The 24,441-nt window shown below is 41.2% G+C and overlaps 1 protein-coding gene across 7 annotated transcripts in view; it reads left to right on the top strand.

Moving 5' to 3' along the window:
• The first annotated feature begins 22,754 nt into the window (after positions 1 to 22,754).
• The window catches only part of Ccser2 (coiled-coil serine rich protein 2), a 110,610-nt gene continuing 108,923 nt past the window's right edge, over positions 22,755 to 24,441 (top strand). For 3 of the 7 annotated variants that reach the window (XM_034497374.1, XM_034497379.1, XM_034497377.1), the window contains exon 1: positions 22,755 to 23,001. The gene's annotated coding sequence lies outside the window, so the exon portion shown is untranslated. Of the gene's footprint in view, positions 23,300 to 24,441 lie in introns of all 7 variants that reach the window. The other 4 variants (XM_034497375.1, XM_034497380.1, XM_034497378.1 and 1 more) reach the window with 2 other exon arrangements.

Genomic DNA, 24,441 nt, shown 5'->3' with positions numbered 1-24,441 from the left:
GTTTTAATGGCTAATTACTATTCCTTTTATGCTTATATCATTTTTGTTAGCATCTAATGTTATTATAAACAGTATTTTAGTACAGCTTACTTGTTTGTATATTTATTTCTGTGTGTGTGTGTGTGTGTGTGTGTGTGTGTGTGTGTACTTGGATGTGCCTCAGCAGTAATGGAGATGTCAAAGTACAACCCACAGTTTTCTCTCCCTAGCATGTGAAACCTGGGGATAGAACTCAGGTCATCAGACTGGGTAGCAGGTGCCTCTAATCGTTTATCCATCTTAGTGGGGCTTCCTTCAAAACGAAGCATTTTGAAGGCTGGGATTTTAGCTCAGCAATAGTAGAATACTTTCCTGGCATGCATAAATTCTGGATTCAAGCCCCAGTACTGAAATAAACAAAGCTAACATTTCATGGATGGAGAGATGGTTCAACCATTAAGAGTTCTTACTATTCACAGAGGACACAAGTTTGGTACCCAGCACCCATGTGGGGATGTTCACAACTCCTAGTAACTCCAGCTCCAGCAGATCTTTTTAAAAAAATATTATTTATTTATTTTTATTTATACAAGTACATTGTAGCTAGCTGTCTTCAGACACCTCATAAGAGGGCATCAGGTCTCAATACAGATGGTTGTGAGCCACCATGTGGTTGCTGGGAATTGAACTCAGGACCTTTGGAAGAGCAGTCAGTGCTCTTAACTGCTGAGCCATCTCTCCAGCCCTCTAGCAGATCTTACAGCCTCTAACTTACACAGATATAGACACACATGTATACATATAGTTAAAAATAAAGATATATTTTATGCAAGGTAAGGCTAAGAATTATGTGATCTATTAAGGCACAAAAGAACACAGCTTTTGATTCCTTTGTAATGGTCATGTGAACGTCTCTATCCTGTAATGAAAGCTTTGAAAAAAAGTTTAGATCTGCTATTTGAAAGTTCAGACCTGTTCTACCCAAGTCTCTCTCGTATTTGAGATAAACATTCTGTCCATATTCTGTCTCTTACTTCTAAAGCTGGCATCTAGGTGGTTGGGAACACAATGCATGCAGGAGTATAGGTGGGCAGGGCTGTAGGCAGTCCCCAGCTATGTAACCTGTCATATCTGGCCTGCATGAGACACAGCATGCACCTGGGATCTCCTGGGAGCTCTCTGTTCTGGCTGGCTATCTATACCTCCATAATCAGCCTCCTAATCAGAATGCTGACACCAGGGCTCTGCAGACTTCAGTAAGTGTGAACTCAACTCAAGGGCTTTCTTGGTACAGATGACTGGCCATGCTCAGAAATACAATGGAGCTGAAAGTTTGCAATTCCTATAAACTGTAGATGAAGAAGTCCAAAGGCCATACTTGGCCATGTGAGTACCTGCTGCAGCTTGGCCTTGGGGTCACTTTGTCCTCAGAGAGTGATACTTTGTCTTGTTCCCTGGTTCTTAGCATCACTGGAAGCCTTCTAGAGTCCTGAGTTCCACAGAAAACACAATATGTGGAAAGAGTGCCTCCTGTAGCCTTCCTCCTTGTCCCTGAAATCATCCTATTCTGTATCCTGTAAGCACAGACCTTCCACATTACCAAATAAAAAACCCCACAAACTTGCATTCTTCAGGCTTTTGATATGAAGGGGTATTTTTCTCCATTGTCTTTTTTTCCCATTTTGACATCAAACACCAACTATGGAGAGAGATTATCACAAAGGCTCTGACATCTTTCATCCTTGGCACTGCTGCTCTCTCTCTCCTAGACCAGAAAGACTCCCTGTATTTCCCATCTTGTTGCTTTAAGTGTTCTGCCTGCATGTATGTATGTGAACCATATGGGTGCCTTATACTCAATGTTGCCAGTGTAATGCTGCCAATATAGATATTGGAATCCTCAGGATTGGAGTTATATACTTTTGTAGGCTACCATGTGGGTGCTGGGAACCAGGTCTCAGTTCTCTAGAAGAGTAGCTAGTGCTCTTAATTGCTGAGCCATCTCCAGCCCCACTTCTCTATTCTTAATATGTACTTTCTTTGGCTTCCTTTCCTTTCTTTGTCTATCTGCTGGGACTATAATAGCTGAGTATCTGCTGAGAAACATAATTTAGAGATTATAAAATTATGTTGTTAAAAATACATAGTGTAATGTGCTAGGGGTCTACCCGGCCTTAGGGAAATGGGTTGAGGTGGGGCACAGCGCGGGATGAAGGCCAAAAGGCTGATGATCTCTGACCTTGTAGGAACTTTAACTCTTACTTATTTTATAATTCTCTGCACTTGAATAAGCACTGATCTCTCGTGATTAACATATGCTGTATAGCGGAGGGGAATTTAGTAGAGTATTTATTACTGGGGTTCCTTTCTCTCTTGCCCTAGAGCCTCACCAGAGCCTTACCTCTTACTGGCCAGGGGGAGGCTTAGAGCTATTAAAACTCTTGGTGAACCAGAAAAATAAAGTCACCATCACAGAAAAAAAAACCTTTACACAAGCAAATATGTACACACACACACACACACACACACACACACACACACACGTTCTTGTCAGGCTTGACCACTTGCCTCATTCACTCCACAAGTATCCATGTATATTTGTATATACACACCTATACTTACATACATATTTGGTGGATGGAGCAAAAGCCCCCATGAGCAAGTTTTATTGAACAAGCACCATTGCAGAAAAGCTTACTCATTCTGAATGAAAAATAAGCTTCAATCTTTATTGCCCAGAGAAAGAAAAAGCTTCTACTTTTTAATTGCTGAAAGAAAAAAGCCTCTGAATAAGGAGAAAAAGCACGTCATTGTTGTTCTTAGTACTTATACATTCTCAGGATACATGATCACTTGGTTTTCCAAGTATCTTTAAATTCCAAAAGTTCTTCATAAATAGAATAAGAAGTTTCAGCAGGAATGTTTACACGAGTCCATTAAGACTAGTTATCTAAGTAAAAATTTATTAACTGTGGCTAGTTCCACAAGTTCAGTAAAAGCTTAAAACAATAGTTCTTATGTCATATGTTAGAACAGTTTTGTCAAAAGGTAAATCATCTGACTGTATCTCACTAGTATTGAAGTTTTGTATAGACAAATCCAGTCAATATTTCATCTTCTGTCCTTGTGTCCACAATAAATTGTCCTCTCTCTGTTTATGAACTTTAGCTTTCAGACAATCATTTCTCAGCCAGTCCAGAAGGAATACTTTTCCTGATCACAAATCTGTTCCAAACCTGCTTTCTATCCCAGTATAATTAGCCCAAGACACATGAAGGTTTACAAAGCCCTTCATACTGTAGAGGGCTCAAAATTATCTATATACATTGAGGAATTCTATAGAATCATTATTAGGACTTATGAAATCATCAACTTGTCTACATAGCATTGCTACAAGAGAGTACATCTTCACTGATCTGCAGAAAATCTGCCCAATAGGATGAGCTAATGCCCAGGAATTATTATACTATTTTAATAATGACAGGAAAGTCATATCAGCTGCAAGAAGCAACTCTGAGAAGTTTCTTTGGACCTTGTCTCTTAGAGCTCACCCATTGCAGACAATGATGGGCCATCTCTAAAGGTCACTTGCATACCTTTAGCCTATTCTAGGTAACTCCTGACACTAATATTTTAAGAATAATGCCTGGAACACATAGTAATTATGTTTTTTATTTTATTTTTCCATTACATTTCTCTGTTTATGCTTTATTTATTAATTCGAATCTTTCTGGTTTCAGGCCCAACAATTTTGTTATTTTCATTATATACAGAAAGGGAAATATTTTTTAAGTTTTATTTTTATTTTATGTGTATGAATATTTTGCCTTCATACAGATCTGTGCACATGTGTGCCCGGTGCCCCCAGAGGCCAGAAAGGGCATCAGATCCCCTGCAACCAGAGTTACAGATGGTTGTGAACTACTATGTATGTACTGAAAACCAAACCTTAGTCCCTTGGAAGAGCATCCAGTGATCTTAACCACTGAGCCATCTGGCCAGCCATGGAAAATTTTTTTTCTATTTTCCTAGGTTTCATCTGGACCCTTTGTAACAAATGACAGATTAACATACAGGAGTTTATTGATGAATATGCCTTATATACACTCCAGATTGTTACAACAGGGTAGGATTAAAAGAAGTGACTTGAATTTAAATCCTTCTTCAGTGAAGACAAAAGGAGAACAACAGGGTAGGATTAAAAGAGGGGACTTGAATTTAAATCCTTTCTTCAGTGAAGACAAAAGGAGAATGGTATGAATGAGGCACATTTGAAACACTGGCCAGAAGAGCCCTGTGAAGAGCTGATTTCCTCCAAGGGTGAAGTTCTCTTGAGTCTTGGGAACTGTTCTTCCTGGTACAGAGGTGGTACTGTTACAAATGTAAAGTTACTCTATAAACAAATTCCCCTTACAAAAGGGTGTCATAAACTCTGTTTTCCAAAGTTGATCTCAAAATAATCCTTTTCCAATGTGGCCTTATTCGGCCCTTCTACCAATATCTTCATCATTTTTAGATTATTTTCTTTTTCTGGTATGTTTTCATTTGGTTTTATTTATTTGATTTTGTTTTTTGACATGCAGTCATCCTTGTCTTCATAGGAAGATTGGGGCCAGCTTAGACTACATAAGACCTTATCTCAAAAAAACAAACAAATAAACAAATAAAAAAACAACCCAACAAACTAAAACACCCATAGAGACTGGCAGACATAAAATATCTTTGGTTTGAAGTTTATGTCTATATAGCCTTTGACTATCATGTTAGTTTGATGTGCAACACTATGGTTTTCTTTAATGTATAATGATAGTAAGTCTTGCTGTGGTTTGTATTATGTATAACATGAATTTGAACCTAATATACATCTAAATGTACAGGAAATAAGTCATGTCCTTCCTTCTTTGGTTCTCTTTTTTCCTTTCCTCATGGGGCTGGTGAAAGCTCTTATCTTCCTCAGAGGATGAAAGATGCCAAGAGATGAGCTTGGGCAGCACAATGACAGAGTATGGCCAGGGACTCCTCTAGCAGGGTTCCCCAGCCCATTCTCAGTTAAATATAAACCAGCTGACAGACGACTGTGATTACTTTCTGTAACTGTTTAACCACTGAAACCAGAATCATCCCTCTGGCTGTTACACTGTAGCAGTTCTTAACCTAGCAGGTGTTTCAATGTTTTGTTCCTAAAGATTTAAGAAAGACTTTCCTTGAAAGGAACTTTAGTAGATAAGAGAGACAGCTCCATCTGAATACTGAGGAACAGGGTTGGGTGGGTGGATGGAACATTTCTAGGAAGAAGCATGAAGGCTAAGGGGATTCTTGCTCAATCAACTCAACAGAATTCATTCTTACATCGTTTTGTTGATCAATGTCAGGCATGAAACAAACTGAATATGTAATGTGCCTACCCAGTGAGTTTAGAAGTAAGTACATACCTGTGAAATCACCATCAGGGCTATAACCATAGATACTACTTATTGAAGTTTTCTCTTGCTTCTTTATTTTTATTTGTGTGTATATAAGGAACATTCAAAATGAGAATCACCTTTCCAAATAGAAATTTAAATATAAGATACAATATTGGTGGCTCTAGGCACTATACTACACAGATTTCTAGGCTTACTTATTTAGTGTAATTTGGAATATTTACCCATTAGCCAACACCTCTCTGTTTTTCCATCCCTTGAAGCCCTGGGAAATCACAGCTCCACTGTCTGATTATGTGTTACTTCTGGTTCTACAAGTAAGTGAGACACAATATTTCCCTTTCCATAGCTGGCTTTTTTCATTCACCACAATGTCCTCTGAGTCCATTCATGTTGTTATAAATGACAGTCTTATTCTTTTTAAAGGCTGAACAGTAGATTATGTATATACATACTACATTTATTTATGTGTATATGGGAGTGTGAATTCATGCTCATTGTGTACAGGCACACATATATGTGGTTGTGCATGCATACATGTGTACCAGAAATTAACTTTGGGTGGTATGTATATGTGTGTGGGTGTGTGAGTATATGTATTTGCTCCATGTGGGTGCAGAAGAGGGCACTGAATCTCCTAGAACTGGGGTTACAGGCAATTGTGAACCACCTGTGGGCAGTAGGAACAAAACTAAGGGTTGTGCAAGAGCAGTGGTTTTCTTAACCACTGAGCCACCCCCATTTATACTGCTTTCCATAATGGTTATTCTAATTTACACTCCCACCAACAGCAAAACAATGTTTCCTTGTCTCCATCCTCTTGCCTACACATTAATCTTATGTTATCAATTCAACATTGTTTCTGTGTGGTAACAGCATGCAACATGCGGAAAATGAGAGTCAGATGAGAAACTTGGCTGGTTAGCAAGACTGAACAAATACCAGTCCTGGGCCATTTTCACTTAGCGAGCTTCTTTATAAAACTGAATAGCCTTACTCAGGTTTGATCAAACCCACAGACATTGTCACAAGGTATCATTAAATACAGCCTAGATAGGGAAACTTTCGGCTAGGAAGACTTGTCTGGAGTCGTTCATCTCAGTGACCTTCCATGGACATGACCCTTCATATTTTATAGCAGTTTTTTTGGAGTTCTATAAGTGAGTTATGATGAAGTTTTGCTGTTAATGAATTTACTTGGGTCTGGACTCATACCTCTTCTCTATGAACACTCAGCCTGATAGAATGGCTTCTATTGAAGTAATTTTATGGGTTTTTTTTGTTGTTGTTGTTTTTGTTTTGTTTTTGTTTTGCTTTGGTTTGGCTTTCTTTACCCATGCTTTCCCATTTAGCTCCTGAATAAACAACACAAAAACATCAGAATTTGTTAACAAGCTGCCAGCCTAAACTAGGGAGGTTCTAAGATGATTATAAACCGGTCTAGGCTGTTAATACTCAAATAAATGCCCGGGTTCTTGCCAACTGAGTCTTGCTCTGTTGCATGTGTTTCCTCAAGGTGAGCTTCTTTCTCTTGGTCACATACTCATGGGCCATCCTGCCTCATGGTGACCTTCTTTTTTTTTTTTTTTACCTCTGTCTCCTCGTGGTCCCTACCTGAGACTCCCTACTCAATCTGAAGTTCATTTCTCCTCTGCTCAGTCACAGGCTCTAGCCTTTTATTACCCAATCAGAGATGACTGGGGGGTATTCTTTATAGCATGTTGGTCAATATGATGACCATGTCTAGACTGCAACCTAATTTGGGGCACAGAACTCAGCATCTGAATACATAACACACAAGACCAACGGCTACAGGCTTTCCGTCTCGGATGTTTAACTCACCTATCCACCTGTTCTCTCAGCTTTCACATGTCACACTGTTGTCCTGATTTCCAGTTCTACTGTGTCCCAATCCTATCTTCTACTTCCTTTCTCGATCCTACTTACTGCTTTCTCCTGATTCTAGGATTCTAGCACTTACCTCTCAGTTGTGCTCCCTCCTCTCCCCTCCTCTTCTTCCCTTCCCTTCTTCTCCTCTCCCCTCCCCGACCTCCTCTTTCTCTCTTCTTCCTTCTTTCTTTCCTTCTTTGGTAGATAACATCTCACTTAGCCAGTGAACTCCCTAAGTAGCTGAGGATGGCTTTGAACATAGTTCTCAAGCCTGATTTCAGTTGTACTTATTATTATTATCATCATTATTTTCTAATTTTGATCGATTCCTACTTTGCGTTGGTGTTTTTGTCCCACAAGGACATATGTATAGTGCAAGATAAGCTTCATTTCATATTTCATAGTAACAGAATCTCCCTGGTAGAATGCAACCATGATTGTGAGTTTCTTGAGAGTCTTCCTAGAGATGGCATCACCTCTGAATTTATAAATATTCATATCCATCTACATATTTCCTCATGCATAAATTGCTGCATAAATTACTCCATACCTGGCTCTCCCCTATGGTATCCAGACTCAGAGAACTCTACTTTAGCCACAGAGAACTGTTTGCTTTTGCTAATCAGATGACATTTCTTTATCTTTGACTCTTGGAATTGGACCACTCTGGGACACCACCCCAGTGAAACATGCCCTTGACTTCTTTTACTAAAGATTCTGATAAACTTAATATAAAAGGATTGCAATAGGTGGAACCACTTGTTGATTTCCCACCCCACCTTCACAGGCTTGCACCACACCCAAGCTTTGTCTGACCTTCCTGCCCCAAGAAGAATGGTGCAGTGTCACCCATGGAACATTCATCCCTGCCACAAAACAGCTGAGCTAAAAAGGGCAATGGCTCTTTCTGGAAGGGCATCTGTGGACCTTCAGCAATGACATACTGATGCCTGGCTGTGAGCCCAGAATCACAAAACCTTCTCAACCATATCAGACAAATGGCATTTGGGCCATTAGGGCAAGGCTCAGCAATATCAAATCAGCAATACTTCCTGCTTTATATGTGTGCTTCTTCTTTTGTATAAACAAGGGATCACTTTACACCAGAAACAGTCAGAGCCCAGGACTACATAGTAGCTTTATTCTCCCACCTTTTGAGTTTGTTGTAGGAGCCCTAAACACTGAATCTCTTCGAAGATTATTACACTGTCACTTCCTAAAGAGTTAGACTTGATCCCTGATTCAACACACTGACAAAGACACACACACACACACACACACACACACACACACGTCACTATGTAGTCCTGGCTGGTCTGAGACTCACTATATAGATTCACTATTTAGACCAGTCTGGCCTTGAGTCCACAGATTTCCACTTGCTTTGGCCTCCCACGTGCTGGGATTAAAGGTGTGTGCCACCACACCAAGCTTATCCACCAATACTTTTTGGATGCTTATTTTTTACATCACAGGTTAAGCTTTATGCCCTGAACCATAACTATGGACATGTAGGCTTAGCTTTTGTTTTCAGTTTAGCATGCTTCCTCCCCGCTACCCCTGGTAATCTTCTCTCTTTATATACCCTACAATTGGCTTTCTGACATTTTCTTGTGAATTTGTACTGGGAGGAAATCAAGAGGAAGGATAGAAATTTTGTATGAATTCCTCCTAGATCCCGTGTTAACCAAAGCCTCTCAAGTTCCCTGGCAGAAATGAAGCACTGCACTGAACTCGCCATGCCAGAAACTTTCCTGAATACCCAGTTTCCCTTTCTTCAGTGGCGATAGGCTTTGTATCTGGTCACAACACTGCACAAAAGAAAGAACACATTCACCAGCTTCTGCACATTTAGATGTGGCTATGAACTAAAGTTTGGCAGAAGACACATAAAAGAAAATGTCCTGTGATCACATTTAGGAGCTTTCCTGAAGAAACTTCTAGAATATGTTCTGTCATTTTTTTCATCATCTACTTTGGACACAGATGTGGACATATTCCTCAGAGGTGAAGATATAGAAGGAAAGATGTTAGTTGAAGCTTGTTAAGCAGCAAGATAGACTTTATATAGGACCACCATGACAGACATACAGAAAACAAGAACCAGAGAGTATTTATCACCAAGGGCCAGGGTGGAGCTCAGAGGATAGAAAAGTACCAGGAGAAAACATCAAAGGTAAAGGAGGTTCCAGATAAACTGACCTAACAGGATTCTTGCTCAAGCAAAGTGTGACACTTAGACGTCACCTGGAGGCTGGTGCTGGTGAGGAGCCTGTTCAGGAGGTGGTCAGATAGGAGGATGGAGGATTCCAGCCAAACCAACCTAGCAGGATTCTTGCTTATACTCAACATCATAAAAATGAACACAATTGTCCCAGAGTCAGGCTAACTGAGACAAAGGGAGACAGCTTTGTACGGGGCTGTATTATGGAGATGGTAGAGACTACAAGGTAACCAGATGCCCCATGCTGACCTTAGGTTTGTACACTTTATTTTTCCATAGGGGAGAAATTAATTCTGGTCAGAAGTTTTTGAATTATGCTTTAAAAAAATCATAGTAACATTAATTCATAGATGTCGAGTTAAATGTTGTCAGTGAATCTTGGGCCCTGACTTTCCAACTTACACAGTAAATTGTTTAGCTTGAAAGTTCAACCCTTTGGTACTTGGAGCTGGAAACTGGGCAGGAGGAATAGGGGAGCTTGAAATGTTCTTTTGGGAGGTTGGATTCCAGGCGACAGATTGGGCATGCACATGCTAGTAGAACTAGCTCTACATCTGCTTGACCCAAGGTGCGAGGGAAAACTCTGTGCTTCTCTCCACCAGGGCAGCCGCATGCATCTACATCCTTTTACAATCTCTATTGGAAGAACTGGCTGCTGGTCAGGGGCCTAGGATGAAGATACATCCCGCAATAGGGAAATTGCTAAGACAGACTTTATTCTGGACTGTAACAACGGGTGTGGGTAGCAACAGGGAGAAATGAGAATTAATAACCAAGCATCCAAGTATATCTCAGAGGATGGAAATTTACTGAAGCAAAAACGTTAAAGGTGAGGGGGATTCTAGACAAATTGACCTAATAGAATTGGTAATGAAGTCAGCAAGGAAGAAAAAAGCGGTTCATTGGTCAGTGTTTAGATGGCTCCTTGTCCCTAGCCCCGGCCCTGGTCAGTGTTTGCATGAACATGTTTAACTAGCTTACTTACCTATGTGAATGTGATTCTTATAGATAGTTTTAGGTTGTAGCCATTTTTCCCCTCGTGTATATGGTAGCAGGTATCAATCCCAGCACATGATCATGCTAAATAACCTACTACTGAGCTATATAGATTCTGACTTAGTTCTTGAAAAATTTGAGGAGTCTCTCTGGTGAGTGGTCTCCTGCCCTCTGTCCTGTTTGAAGCCAGAATGAGTCATTTACAAGGGTTCACTGCTGCCAATGGACATAGAGTGTGATACTGATTTAAGAGGGCACTCCTCAGTCCATCTCCCATTTCATGGTGAAGGGGATGCCAGCTCGCATAACTATGCCCTCTGCATGCTAACTTGGAATATGTCTCTCTATAGGAGTCCTTACTAAATGGTCTTAGTTACCATAGGATTATTCACCATCTCTTTGTTATCTGATGCATTATTGAGTCACTTGCCTAGGGCAACATTGAGTATATGATGGTAGGGTTCAGAGGAGTCTGCTGTTTTCAAGGACAGAAATGGTGCTGAGTTGTACAGGGAGAGCTGACAAGCCAATAGACTGGTGTTTCCTGAAGCTTTTATGGAGTTTTCCACCTGAAAGGATAGTCAAGGGACACTTCAGCTATGAGAAGTGGAAGAAGACAGAGTGTATGATAACCTCAATGCCTCTTCATCTCTACACTACTTAGACAACTACAGCTTTCATCCCACAGAGCCAGATACCATCTTAAAGTAAGAAGCAGGAAGTGGGGGGCAGCCGTGGACACTAACCCTTAAAAAAATTCAAGATTTCCTTAAAGGTATTACTTAAATGGCCACCTATAAACAAGTTTTAGTTAATGGCTGATATTTTCATATTGTTTCTTAAGCCATCAAGCAAGCAAACACAAACAGCAGTAGAGACTCAGGTGGAGAATCCAGACTATCAAAGTAAGGAAATTCTATTTCTCTGTCATTATGGGCTGAGTTGCCCCTTAAGCATTATGTTGTTATTTTAACATGTGATAGCTCAAAATGTGATTTTCTTTGGTGATAAAAGAGATAACAGAATTAGAATGAGGTCTTGAGGCCAACCCAGTCCCTCTTCAGTAGTGCTGTCATAAAAGGAGATTAGAGCAGAGAGGTAAAGGATACACCATAAGGCATCTACAAGCTAAGAAGAGAAGCTTCAGAATGACTCCAGCCTTGCTGACATTAAAACAACATATGCATGTCAGAGGACAATTATGTGGAGTCAGATCCCTCCTTCTTCATATACATGGGTTCCAAGGGATTGAATCTGAGTGACTAGGCTTGTATAGCGAGTGTCTTCACCTGCTGGCTGAGCCGCCTTGCCAGCCTCTGTCAGACATCTTAATGTCAGGCTCTTAGCCTCCAGAACCACGAGGTCCATCTCTGTTTAAATCATTCTGCCTGATGTGCTTGTCTATGGAAGCCCTAGCAAATTAATGTATCTGCCTACCTGAATAAGAGTGTAAACAAACTACTGTTTTACATTTTACATCTTTACATCAATGGGAGCATGTTAAAATACAATATGGTTTGTTAGCATTTCCTATGTGACAGACATCGTTCCAAAGGCTTATGTATGTTTGTTTATTGAAATCAGGGAGTAACTTCATTTAGTCCTCATCTGAAGGTATGAAAATCAGGACATAAAACAATGAAGTAGTTTGCTCAAAGCTTCCCAAAGCTTTAGTGGCAAGTGGCAGAGAGGATTATGAGCTAGATGCTTAAGGGCTACACCTCCACCTCCCTTCAGTTTTTATACAAAGAGGCTTTCTTTTCTTCTTCTTCTTCTTTTTCTTCTTCTTCTTCTTCTTCTTCTTCTTCTTCTTCTTCTTCTTCTTCTTCTTCTTCTTCTTCTTCTTCTTCTTCTTCTTCTTTTCTTCCTCCTCCTCCTCCTCCTCCTCCTCCTCTTCTCTTCCTCCTCCTCCTTCACCTTTTCTTCTCTTCTTCCTCATCCTCCTCTTCCTCCTCTTGTCCCCTATCTCTGTCTCTTCCTCCCTGTATTCATTTCTCCCAGTCTGCCTCTCTCTCTCTCTCTCTCTCTCTCTCTCTCTCTCTCTCTCTCTCTCTCTCTCTTCCCTCCCCCTCCCCCCCATGTCTGGCTATACAACCCAGACTAGTCCTGACCTCATGATCCTCCTACCTGCCTCAGTCTCCCGAATGCTGGGACTATGGGCATATGCCACCGTACTATTTCTGTGTTGGAACACATCTGCCTACTGCATCTAATATCAGAGTCCTGTGGGATACCATGTTAACATAGGTGGAAAAACTGAAGCCACATCGAAGTCTGTGCAGCTTTAGCAAGTAGCCTTCTGTTCCTTCTTAGTAACAGAGGGTGACTCTTTGGAAGGAGCAAAGGCAGTTTCATGTTCTTTCTCCCTGCTAGGAGACCTTGATCACTTGCTAAGCATTGGTCAGAGAGGTGGGGCAGCTTCTTTAGCTTTGAAGACATTTCTGCTTTATTTGTAGGTGTAAATACTTTTTGAGCTTTGCCTGAAAGGACCTTTAAAACCTAGGAGGGAAGAAAAACAAGCTATTTGCAGTGTCTGGCAGGTTTAGGACTGGAGTGCTAAGAACTATCTGGGAGGAGGAGACAAGATGAGGGTTTTGGCCCGGGGACCTGCAGCAGGGTTATCCTTAAGAGGTCCCACCAGTGCCTGGACTAGGTCTGAAAGTTAAGATGACTCCACTGGGAGCTTTGGTGGAGTATGGAGGAGGGTATCACTGGCAGCTCACTAGAGCAGACTGAGCAGCAGTCCTACCTGCCTGAACTCTCAGAAGAACTTCTTGGAACCCTGACCTCATTAAGTCTCCATGCTCATGAGCATCCCATCCCCCACTGAGGAGTTTATCTCTAAGTACTCAAAGAATTTGGCAAGCTTTAGAAGCTAATTAAGTAGGCCTTTCCTCCCCGGTATTCTCTGTCTTTTACTGTTTGTTCCTATTTGCAGATTTTTTTCGAATGTTCCCCTCATTTCTTCTGAGTTTTATATCCTTCATTTCCAAGGGCTCTCTTGTCCTTTAAAAGTCTTCTTTTCTTTAAGAAAAAAATAAAGCAATCTTCTCTCTACCTACTCCATTGGGGATCCTATGACCAGTTCAATGATTAGCTGCAAGCATCTGCCTCTGTATATGTCAGATTCTGGCAGAGCTTTTCAGGAGACAGGTATAACAGGCTCTTGTCAGCATGCACTTCCTTACATCCATCCACAACAGTACAACAGTGTCTATGTTTGTTGACTGCACATGGGATGGATCCCCAGGAAGGGCAGTCTCCAGATGGCCCCTCCTCCAGGCTCTGCTCGGGAACAGGATAGGGAGTTCCCTGGGGGGGGGGGGGTGTTGACTGGGGAAAGGGGATAACATCTGCAATGTAAATAAGTAGAATATCCAATAAAAAAAAAAAAAAGAAAAAAGAAAGCAAAGCATGTATTCTTGTTTGTGCAGCATGTTTTCCTTTTCTCACGTCTCTGAACATGGTTTTTGGTTGTTTCTGGAGGAGAGGAGTGGTGGGAGCCATTTTCTTCCAGACTGTTCTCGCTCCTCTCAGGTCTCTGTGTGTGGATCCCTATCTTCAGTGTTCTATGCACTTCTGTAGAGTGAAGGGAGGCTAGAAGTTCACACAAAACGTTGTTGAATACTGTATCTCTATAACTGTGACTTCACCTTCTTTTCAAGTGAACATAGAAATTCATGAACCTTGACCAAATAATAGGCCTTTAAAAAAAAAACTTGCTACTTTCAAAGGTTAAAAATATAGAGATAACATTGTCTGACTATAATGCAATAAAACCAGAGATTAATGACGAGTTTTTAAATATTTAAACATCTGAATTTTTTTTTAATTTAAAAAGTATTCGGGGTGGGGAGATGGCTCAGCTGTTAAGAGCACTGGCTGCTCTTCCAGAGGTCCTGAGTACAATTCCAGGCAACCACATGGTGGCTCACAACCATCTGTAATGGGATCTGATGCCCTCTTCTGGGGTGTCTGAAGAGAGCAACAGTGTACTCACATACATTAAATAAATAAATCTTTTTAAAAAATATACAAATATGCAAAATGGAAATGTGACATAAAAATAGAAAAATAATTGTATGTAAATAAAATGTGAAAATGTGAAAGAAGTAGGTATTTTAAGAAACATATGACTTACTAAAATTGATACAACAGTAGACAAAGTTCAAATACATGTCTGCAGAAGAAGAAAATTAATTTTCTTCCAGAAAAGCAAAAAAAATCAACCAACCAACCAAACAACCAAACAAACAAAAAACAACCCAAGAAACATGTCTTTTGGGCTGTGGTGATGCACACCTTTAATCTCAGCACTTGGGAGGCAGAGGCAGGTGGATCTCTGTGAATTTGAATACAGACTCATCTATGTGGTTAGTTTCATGACAGCCAGGGCTACATAGACAAATAACATCTTTTCAAAAAAATAAAAAGAAGAATATATTAAAATCCAATGGCCTTCCATCAGGAACAAATAGAGATATGATGGACAAGAACTACATATACTATTAAACATAAAACTAAAATGATGAAAAGTATACAGTAATTATAAAGAAGGTTTGAAACATTTTCAGAAAGGCATACCACATTGAATAGAAAGATTCAATCTCATAAAGATGAAGTTTTTATATGAGATGTAGATCTAGTTTAAAAACAATTCTTAAATGTAAATAACATATGATTTTCTTATTGAAACTAGAAAAGTTTATTATAAAATTTATTTGGATAAATATTCTAGCAAGAATAGTTGTAAAAAGCCAGTCATGTTGGTACACACCTTTGATCCTATAATCAAGAGGCAGAGACAGTGAGATCTCTATGGGTTTAGCTAGCCTGGTCTATCTACATAGCAATTTCCAGGCCAATCAGGGCTACATAGTTAGGGTTTCTATTGCTGTGAAGAGACACCAGGACAAAGGTAACTTTTATAAAAGACAACATTTAATTGGGGCTGGCTTACAGGTTGTGAGGTGCAGTCAATTATCCTGATATCGGGAAGCATGGCAGCATCTAGGCAGGCAAGGTACAGGAGGAGCTGAGAGCTCCTCTTCATCTGAAGACCTCTAAGAGAAGACTGACTTTTGGGCAGCTAGGAGGAGGGTTTCAAAGCCCATGCCCACAGTAACAAACTTCCTTCAATAAGGCCACACCTACTCCAACATGGCTACACCTCCTATTAGTGCTACTCCCTGGGCAAAATATATTCAAATCATGTTTTTTTTTTTTTTTTTTTTTTTTTTTTTTTAAAAAAGCCAGAGAGTCCTCTGGGAGAGGGAACAGTGACAAGCTAAGGAGCTGCTGTACAAAATAATAGCCTATGTTCTTCTCCATGTAAAGCAGTTTGGCAATTGCCTTTTTATGTTTAGAGAAATCAGTGGAACAGAATTCTAACATCCAGGCACAACTCATTGTCTTTGGAAAGCTGGTAACTCAGTCACGGAGGGAATGACAGGTCTTGCAACTGCTTGTGGCTACCACTGCTGCAATCACTGTCATCAGAAATGAGGGGTTTTCTGCTGTAGAATTTTACAGGCAAAACTTGACAGTAGGTATTCTTGTGTTTGGTTTCTTTCATGTGTATCAGCAACTCATTCCTTTTAAATATCAATTCAGTATTATTTTACTAATATACCTCAAGTGGTTCATACATTTCCCCGTTGTCAAGGTTTGAATCTTAGGTGCCCCTGCTAAGCTCTTATGCCAAAGGGTTGGTTGCTGTTTGTGATTCTGTCCATGGGTCTGTGCTCTTGAAGTGGATGCTCCCTTGTAAGCTCTGAATGTAGCCAAGAATGCTCTTTTGCAGGTTCTAATTGCAACCAAAAACGCTCCCTTTGCAAGCTCTGCCAGGTGCACCCTGGGTGGTGGTGTTCCTCACCTAAGGCTTAAAGCAACAGGGGCAAGTGACCATGAACTGAAACTAAATAAATGAGTCAAAAAGTCTTTTATTTTTAAAAATTTTTTATTAAGAAGATTTTCTTAGGTAGTATAAGCATTCTTGTCTAAGTCATTTTGTGGATATATCTTTTCATTTTTCTTGATTAAGTATCTAAACATGGAGTTATGGGGTCATAGGCAGAGATCTATTTAACTTTATCAGTAGCTGTCACAATGCATTCCAATCCTTAACCATTCGTTCCCCCATGGCATCACTGATATGGGACACTTTTGGTTACTGCTGTAGTTAGAGTTCAGCTTGAGCTGGAGATGAGATGCACATAGGTCATCCCAGCAGGTTCCAGGTCAGCTCCATTTATACATTAGAAAGGCCTCGAACCACAGCAGCCACTATAGTGAATGTGAAGCAGTAAGTCATTGGGCTTTAATTTGTATTTCCCCAGAGACTAATGGCTTGACTCATCTTTTCATATGTTCATTTATGGTCTTTTGTGGAGTTCATGACTGTTTGAAACATTTGGGCTATTTGTCTTCATTATTAATTGGAAGGGTTTCTTTAACTATTATTAGAAGTTATTCTTTGGATTCACAGTTTTCTTGGAGGTGGTTTCCTTGGTAACAAGGTAATTTATCTTCAAATATTCAATAGGGTGTGTTCCCAGAAAGTTTAAATGCCTGTGGTTAATCTTCAGCACACCACTAATACCTCTTAGGCACACACACACACACACACACACACACACACACACAGACACACACACACTGATAAATACTAAAATACCTCCAAATGAAACCAGATAAAAGTATTAAACACTAAGTATCAGTATTATGTTAGGCTGAATAGCAGTCTGTTTATTTAAAAAAAAAAACATTGTATTTGCTGTTATTTTGTGTATCTATGATGAGGACATGTGGAGGGTACAGGATGAGTTTGTGGAATCTGTTCTTTCCTTCCACCTTTACATGGGCTCTGGGAACTGAACACACATTGATAGCAATCACCCTACCTACTGCGATATTTTGACAGGCCTTCAGTTTCTTTTTGAGTTTGGTTTAACATCCCAGACCTCATTCAAATTTGATAATCTGAGGGAGAACTTTTTTTTTTTTTTTTCAGCTGCTGAATGTGTAATGATGGAGCTGGTCATATAGAGAATTTTCTCATATGTAATATGCATGCCTTTGTTTATAACTTGCAAGCATACTCACGAACGTGCATGTGTGTGTGTGCACGCGCGCGTTTTCTGAGACAGAGTTCCATGAAACCTATGAACTCACTTTTTATCAGAGATGGCCTTGAACTTCTAATCTTTTCGCTTCAACTTTCAAAGTTCTGGACTTACAAATATATGCTGCATGGCTGTCTTATTAAGTTACCCTTCATTAACAAACACTAATAATTAACAAGTTGATTCTTTTAACGTGTTATTTAATGGCTTGAATTAGTTTAATCTTTTGTTTCCTATATCCACTATCCTGGTACTAGGGACTAAACTCAGGGCTCCCCACAAAGGACTTGGTAGGTTAACCAGGCTAGCTTTGAGTATAATAGGGTTTGACTTCATTATCCTTCTGTCTCAGCCTTCCAAGTAGCTAAGATTATGGGCCTGTATCACTAGGCCTTGTTCAAGTTCAATTTAGCTATTCTTCTAAGTCACCTTAGTGTATAATATATATTGCTGCTTTCCAAGCCTCTGTAAAAAACAAGATGACATTTCACCATCAAAAAAAAAAAAAAAAAAAATCACTGATTATCCTGTGATCCAGCAAAAGAACAATCTTGAGAGGTTTTCCCCACTCCAATATCTATGGTAGCATTTTCATGGTAGTAGCAGGTGTGCACTCACTGGTATACAGGTAAATAAAAAAATACCTTACACATATAGTTGAATCTTACTCAGCTTTAAAAACGAATGAATTTCTACACATACCACAACATGGATAAACCTTGAGGATACTGTGATAAGGCAGTAATAAAAAGAGAAACACTATATAGTTCTCTTTACAGAGTTACTGGTGTGGCTAAATTAATAATATGTTGCTAGGGTGGGAAGAAATGGAGAGTTATTTAATGGGCATACATTTTTAGGTTTTGCAAGATGAAAACCGGTCTGCAGACAGATGGTAGTTAATAATGCATGTATTTAATACCACTGAGATACACAATAAAAAAATAGCACAGAACGTAAAACAGCCTGCTGCATATCAAGTTCATGGTCATGTTAACTGAGTTTCCCTTCTCCAGGGAGAAAAACAGCATGAGTGTGAACCCACCCTGAGAGCATTTTCCATTTAGAAATCAGACTCTTCTGAGCCTTTGTGAAGGGTTACGTGACTTATGGGAGGGAGACGAGGAGGAAGAATGTGGGGGCCTCTAGATCGAGCTAGTCACCTTAAAGCAACAGGGCACGACACTGCTAGGAAATAATGGAGAAAATTGAAAACAAGGCTTTTAATTTTAATTTTTTTCAATGTATTAATTTTTATATGTTGGTAATATTCATCTTCAAAAAAAAAATTCATAGTGTAGGCCAAACAAAATGTACCTATTGCCTGCTATGGTACCTCTCCTCATCTTCCTGGACCAGAGCCAGGCATCTTAAAGGCTTAAAGGATGAAACACACACACACACACACACACACACACACACACACACACACTCCTCTGTTCCCTTTTATCATCCTCATGGCTGAGAAAGCAGGGTTTCTACTCGTCAATGAAAACCCAGATCTTGAATGCAGGGCTCTTTAAAGCTGGACATGCTTATTCATGTTGCAAGGGTCTAGATGTCATCCATGTGTCCCTGAGGCAGAAATCTTGACCAAGAAATACAGTCTTCTGTGTCCATGGGACAGGGTCTAGACGTCATCCATGTGTTCCTAAGGCAAAGATCTTGATCAAGGAAGCCAGTCTTCTGTGTCCATGGGGCTAAAAGTTCCCATCATGCTGCTTTGAGGGGGAACTTCTCGTTTTTTTCAGTAAATCAACCCCACTGACTTCTCATCTTGTTCATGATCTAACTGCATAGACAGTACTTAGCATGCATCTGGGGGTCGGTAAACACTGTGGGAAGAGGATTATTTCTTTAGACCCTTTAATGTTATATTTAGGATCGCTCCCAGAACTAATTCTTACCGGAGTCTTACTGTTTCCAGTGCTGTTTGCCTTGGAACCATAAAACCTCTCTGCAAAGCTCTCTCTCTGGCTTGGGGTATGGAACAGTTGTACAGGGCTTTCTTTCATAGCATGAGTAAGTGCCTGAGTTCAGATCTCACATCAGAAGCAAGGAGGAATTAGGTTACAAGTGGAATCAATGCTACTAACTAACCAACCCTAAAATATAGATCATCCTGTATCATCCAACTGTATCCAACCTAGTCCAAGGGTCTTTAAAATGAAAGACAGAGTTGTTTCTCTCCTTCCACCATAGAATTTCTGGGATGAAACTCAGGTTGCCAGGCTTGGTGGCAAGTGAGTCTACCTGCTGAGGGGGCCCAACCGTTATTGTTCATTTCAGTTTTTAACAAGTAGTTCCAAGCAGCAATCCTGCAAGATCACTGGGTTCTCCATCTCTGTGCTCTGACACTACTCTGTACACTGGGAAAAAAAAAAAAAAAACTCACAAAGGAGATTGGTCAAAGCATGTGCATTCCTATCATAGCGATTGTACCATCTGCCTCTGCCTTTTCAGCATCAGGCTTCCTCCAGCTCATGGGCTGGGGTCAGACCCTGGCTCTCTCAGCTGTTCTTTACTGATCAAAGGTTGACACAGTTGTGATATTTGTTCACAGGACATATGACACTTCAACCTTTAGACCTATATCTTGACAACCCTTCAGGAGTTGATGGAGAGTTTCTCCATCAGGTATGGCTGGTTGTTGGAGAGTTATTCTACTTCTGTGGTTCTCCAGGTTTGATCCTTACAACAGCCTTGCACTTCTCTGGGAATTCGTCAGAAATGTAAATTACTGTGCCCCACCCCAGGCCTACCAAATTCAGAAATTCTAGGGCTGGTGGCCAGCAATCTGTGGTATATTGAATCTTCCTCCTGGATTCTGAGCCATGCTAAACATCGTGATACAAATACCCAGCTTGGTCTGCTTTCTTACCCTTAGCCTTACAGTGTCAGACTTTTAAAATATAATCTAATCATTTTCTATACATAATTCTAAAATGGTGTTTAAATATTTTTAGATTTTTTAATTCAGCCTTCCAAACAATGGTGAACATTGTTTATGCTTCCCCTGTAACCCAGCTTTCATAAACATCTAACAATCCTATGATACAACCTCCAGCCAATTTTAAGTCTATAACTACAACTGCCCCTTTGTCTAACTTTCACAAACCAAGCCAGTATTCTCTCTGATCTAAATAACCCACGGTCAGTTATCAAACAACTAGAGAGGTATCTGTGGCTTAGAATCCTCTGACATTATCTATACTAGCCATTCTCAAGATACTCCTGCTTCCCCTTTCCACATACATTCCAATAATAGCTTTGGTCTGGATTTTCCCTTCACTCCCAGACAAACCCAATGCCTGTCCATATGCCCCTGCATGACATGGCACCCATCTTTCAGGAAGTGTAAGCCATAAAAATAATCTTTCAGAACATTGATCTTGCTGTGTCATCACAGTCATCCCATAAATTAAAATCCTGTGGGCATACATTGAAAGAAGTGCCTAATAGAAATAGAAGCAAGGTGACAACCAAGGAAGTGAGAAAATTGGGACAAAGACAAAACGAGAACACAGAAAATGAGATGAAGCCTGAAAAATTCATATGCATCAAGCACTCTGTAAGGCTCCTACCTTTACAGAAGAAAGGGAAGTGGTGACCTAGCACGTCAAACTGCCAAAGAAAACACATACTTACCTCAAATATTCAGGGAGTCACAAGACAACAGCCAAGTGGTTCAGAGAAGCAAAGCTCTTCCTGGTTTGGGGAACTGAGAGATCACCCTGCCCCCTCCCAGGTTCTTTATAGAGCCTATTGGAGCCGTTGCATCTTGCCTAGCTCCCAAGGACAAGCTATGGAGAGCCACTTCTTTCCCATCTCTCAATTTAGATTGTAGCGTAAAGTCCAAAGTATATTTAGTAACCACATCTCATGCGTGTTGTGCTAGAGTCTGTATTTCAGAGGTCTGGGGCTGGTGTTTGCTCTTCTAATGATTTACTTCATCTAAAAAGAAACATACTGCATGTAGCCCTAGTCTTTACCAACATTTTAAACATACATATTATTACCCACAAAATTAAGTTTTCCTATCATTATTCTATTGGCCAATTAAAGAGACAAATAATAATGAAACACGCAAAAATGAGATTTATTCAATATGGCCACATAGGGAATTGGATGAAGCGAAGGGGTCCAGTTACCACCAAGTCCACCTTCAGGAGCACTGACAAGAGGTTTAAGTTTAAATAGAGAGCTAGAGATAGCCATAAATCAAGTACTCCTGCCTGGTTAAGGTGTGATAGTGCTGACTGAGCACTGTTTCAGGTCACTAGCTGCGAATCCTAGGAGGATTTGCAAGCTCCTTCTCTGGATGGCGTTAGGCCCTCAGTGTTGTTTCCATTTCTCCAGGATGAAATACCAAAAAAAAAAAAAAAAAAAAAAAAAAAAAGTTGATTATTTGGAATATAATGTTTCCGAAGGCTGATGGCCGAAGGGATGGGCATGAGTGTCTCTTCCCCTACCACAGTGGTTATGTTTGTGGTCTGGAGAAAAGGTGGTGATTTTCCAAGTTCTCTTTCAATATTATTAATTTCAGTTGAGTTGTTGGGGCTAGTGAGGAGAACAGGTAGTTTAGGGTCAGCTAAATATCACCTTCAATGCTTTTAATAGACAGCCAGATACTGTAGGCTTGCACGGTGACTCTCAACGACTTGTCCGACCATCTAGGCACGAGGGAGGGCTGGCATATGGAATGGGATTGAGATCCATAGCTTCATAAGATAGCTTCAGTTCTCAGCTCTCAGCTTTTTATGCATGGCTGAGGCATAGCCACCGACAGGCCAAAACAAAATGTAGAGTGGGAAGTCAAGCTTGCTCCAGTGTTCAGGTCACTCCTGTTAATCTGGAGTGGGAGCTGACAGGTTTAGTCGTGGTCAAGCAGCACATTTGAATCCAGAAGGCCATTTGAGGTCGGCCAAGTAACTGGAGTGAAAGGTTCATGCTAGGAAAAGACCTGAGTCAGGGGGCAAAGAGGCAAGGTCAGTGGATCAGGGCGGAGCCTGGGAACGGCTGGAGCGAGAGTGGGGCGGGCCCGGAGGCGGGGCCTAGTCCAGTGAGACTCGCGCCTGCGCGAGCACTGTCTGGGAGGTGGGGCCGCGCACGCGTAGTGCGCGGGCCCTGGAGGGCGGAGTCCAGGAGGGTGCCGGCCAAGGGAGGGGGCGCGGCGTCGGTGAAGTCCGGCGCTCCCGCAGGCCGTGGAGGCGATGCTGGCTGCTGCGGGGCAGGCGGCTGGGCGGACGGGGATGTGACGGGACTGTCTCTCCTGTCTCTCGCCCCTCTCCCATCCTCGGGCGGGCAGGTCGCTGGGCGACCCGCAGCCCGGCCGCGGCCGAGGAGGCAGCGCGACCTCCGCACGGTGAGAGCCGGGGGTCTGGGCCGGGGTCTCGGGGCGCCCGAGGCTACCTGGCTCCGGGGCGCAGCGCGGTCGGACGGAGGGTCCGGTGTCCTTGGCCTTCAGCGCTCTGGGACGACCCTCGGAACCCCCGCCCCCTCTCCCGAGTCTCCTGTGGTGCAGCGGGCAGGCCGGATGCCCCTGCTTGGTAGTGCTGTGACGGGAAGGGGCCACGGGACGCCTAGGCTGCAGCCTTCCTGCACCGGGAAATCAGGGCGAGGCTGAGATGCCCCGGGATTTCAAAGCCTGGATGCTCTCGTTGGTAAGGGAAAGTACCTGAGAGCCTGGAATGAGTGGGATTTTTTTTTTTTTTTTTTAAATCACTGAGTCAAAACAAAGACACGCCCTAAAACACATCTTGAGAACTTTGGTGGGTTACGGTATCTGTAGGTTCAGGTGCTTTCCACCCCCTCCTCTTCCTCTTTTGGACATCGGTTTTTATACAGTTTTAAAATGTACCTACTTTCTTGACAAAGTAAAGGGAGGGGTTAACGCATTTGAGGTGGTCGTTGGTGATAAAGCCTGATTTTGAATTTCTATAATTGCAAATTCATCTTTGCTGGCTACCTAGCCAATTAGGTTTGCTGATCATAAAGTAGGCCTTAGCAATGGAATTACTAGTGCACAGTCTCTTTGCTGCCCAAGATTGGAATGTCCTGTTTCACTTAAGGAGAGAGAAACGAGGTGTGGTGGCTCATGCCTTTATCCTGGCATTCAGAAAGCAGAGGCAGGTGGATTTCTGAGAGTACCAGGCTAGCCTAGTCTACATTGCAAGCTCCAGAATAGCAAAAACTACTTAGACCTTGTCTCAAAAAAACCGGAGGGTTGGGGAGGACAGTTATGAGTGAGAATGAGTGTTTACTTTTTTTTTTCAGAGTAGCCATTTGAAAAAGAATTTTTTTGGGTCGAGAACATTAAGTATTGATGGGATAAATGTATTTAGACAGTTGATTAAAGTATCATCATTGAGATTAAAGAACTTTAATCAAATTTAATGCGAAGGATAAGTATAAAGTATGTGTTATGATCTATAGTCTATAATTGGTGAGAATGTAAACATTGATGAAGGGTTGCATGGATGAAGTCAGCCTTCTTTCCAGACTTTATTAATGTTTGCCTCTCCTAATTTGTTAGAGTGCATTGCTCTTCTCTTATGGTGGTTTTCTTCCTTGTTCTCAACAACACTGACCTCAATCTCTAGGTTAAAAATACTTATAACCCTGAACCTGTAATTTGTTCTGTTTCTTTAATTGCCATAACAAGAGAGCCAGAAGCCATCCTGAGAGCAGGAACTTTTTCATTCTACCTTCACTCAGGTAGATTCTTTTTGCTTGCTGCCATATTGCTCCTATTGTGTGGGGGAAGAAGAGGATTTTAATTTCATGGTTAGAATTCCTTCAGTCT

Source organism: Arvicanthis niloticus, chromosome 3, assembly GCF_011762505.2.
Source record: "Arvicanthis niloticus isolate mArvNil1 chromosome 3, mArvNil1.pat.X, whole genome shotgun sequence".
In the NCBI taxonomy this organism is placed as follows: domain Eukaryota; kingdom Metazoa; phylum Chordata; class Mammalia; order Rodentia; family Muridae; genus Arvicanthis; species Arvicanthis niloticus.
The sequence above is the reverse complement of the archived record's forward strand: the minus strand, read 5'-3'. Positions and strand labels throughout refer to the sequence as shown.